Consider the following 2,322-nt stretch of genomic DNA (forward strand, 5'->3'; position numbering starts at 1 on the left):
CTCCACGGACTACACTGGAACACGTCGTTGTTTACCCACTACTTACTATTTTTAGCTACATTTTTATATCTCCTACTACTTACCTTTTATGGTTAGAAAAAATAATTGAAATAATTTGTTCACAAATACTTAGATAAAAGATGTGAAAGTAAAAAAATAGAGGCATCAAGTAATTTAAGGTGGCAAAAAGCTCAGAAGGTAAAAATCACTTGGATAGTAATTCTTAACAAAAAAAACTATGGTGGGTGAATGTAGAAGAGGGAGAAATATAGATCTCTTACTTTTTGGATTTGAATAACTTCTAAATTACCACAATTGTTGAAGAAGTACAATTCAAATCCAAATTGCTTCAGGATCAACAGTTATTTTTCCTTCTAATTTATATTATTCTATTTTAAGTTCTTTTTTTCAGTTGAAATCTCTTTTAATCTCTTGAAGGGACAACTCTAGAAAAATCCCTCTAATTTCCTTCCAATTTCTCGGATATGAAAGTACAAACAATCTTTCCCTTGTATTACTTTCATAACGACAATTAGGCAAGTGTTGAAATAGAAATGGAATACCATTCTTAAGCTAGAGTTATGAAACATATTTCACCCCAAAAAAGAACTAGAGAAAATTTTATTTCAAATGGGAGTACTTTTAATTAGTGGTGGCCAACGGGCCGTGTCGTGGCGGCACGGCCCGTTTGACAGTCGTGGCGTGTTAGACACGCCACAGCCACGCCAGGCACGGCTTTGAGCCGTCCGTGCCGTGCCCAGACTACAAGGTCTTGGCACAGAAACGCCCCATGGCAACGACCTAGCCGTTGCCGTGCCGTTTCCGTGGCGGTCCTAGTCGTTTCCGTGCTGGTTCGTGGCTAATGGGTTAGCTGTTGCCAAACGTAACAAAAGAAAGCACTAAATAATTTTCAAGTCAAACGTTGTGATATTTGCTTAAACTTTAGAGTCTATGTTTATTTTATTACTTAATAATTTTATTAATTAATTTTATCAATTAACAACTACTTTCAACACAATAACAATAATGTTTTGTAAATTAAGTACCCGTTTCTAACGGATTAGCGTGCCGTGGTGGGTTAGGAACGTTACGGGTCGTGGCGTGTCGTGTTTCCGTTCCTAATGTGCCGTGGTTGACGGGTCTGGGGGCTTAAAATCCCAGACCCGCCACGACCCGTGACGGGTCGGCACGACACGACACGCGACGTTCCGTGCGGCGTTATGTTGCCTTATAAACGGGTTGTGCCGGTCCATTTTCGTGCCGACACGACCCGTTGGCCACCACTACTTTTAATTAAAAGAGACCCCAACAAACTCCCCCTCCGACTTATGAAGAGGGGCCTACCATCCCTAAACTCTGCTACACAGTACACAATTCATGTTTGCTGTTTCGCAATGATAATGTTATCATATTTGAACCATTGCAGTCACTAGTCAGTGTGGATTTTCTCAATCTTCAAATCTTTTTCTTCATTAACATCTTTGATCTACTGATATCTTACATTTATTGGGTTTGGAAGGAAACTTAAATTCTTACAGAGGTAGATGACTCTCTAACTATCCCAATGAATAACATATTTGTTTCCTTTCTTACCAAGATCTTCTAATAGTCTTTGCATTTATAACATCTCTTGCAACATTATATAATGACAATATATTTTGCAGCCGTTGTAGCTAATACGACATACTTCTACAATTTAGATTGTCACGACACATCTCCCTTGAACATGTACATAGGTTGCCTGATGTGGACTCTTTGGAGTCTACATCTCGTTCCATGTTTGCATCAGTGTGACCCACTAATATTAGTTTTTAATTGTCAAAATACATATACGGTTGTGTTTGATATTAGGGAAATAATTCCATGGAAATAAAAGAGTTCCATGGAAAGTCTTCCACGAAATTTATTCCGTAGAAATAAGAGTTCTTTCGTTTGGTAGTCATTTATTATTCTGTGGAATTACGAACTCTGTTATTTAATTGACAACTAACTTCTACGAATATAATATTCAATTTTTTATTTACTCTTTACGTAGTCAAAATACATTTTTACTTTTATGTTGCCAAAATTACATCTTCAACCTTATGATGTCTAAATTACATTTTTGCCCTTATGTTTTCAAAATTATATATTTTTACCCTTATGTTGTAAAATAATTGAAGGGTTATTTCCCAAATATCCCCTAACTTTGTGACCAGCTTCCTGCTTGGCCCCTAACTTTATCAATAATTCCCGTATGCCCCATTTTTTCCGTTATCTTTAACTTTTCGTTACTCTCTCTTCCATCTCATTCTCTCACTGCCAACTCACCTATCACGCCAC

The sequence above is a fragment of the Eschscholzia californica genome, unplaced genomic scaffold, assembly GCF_041429995.1.
Source record: "Eschscholzia californica isolate CP2 unplaced genomic scaffold, dmEscCali1.0.p SCAF_3, whole genome shotgun sequence".
Taxonomy (NCBI): Eukaryota; Viridiplantae; Streptophyta; class Magnoliopsida; order Ranunculales; family Papaveraceae; genus Eschscholzia; species Eschscholzia californica.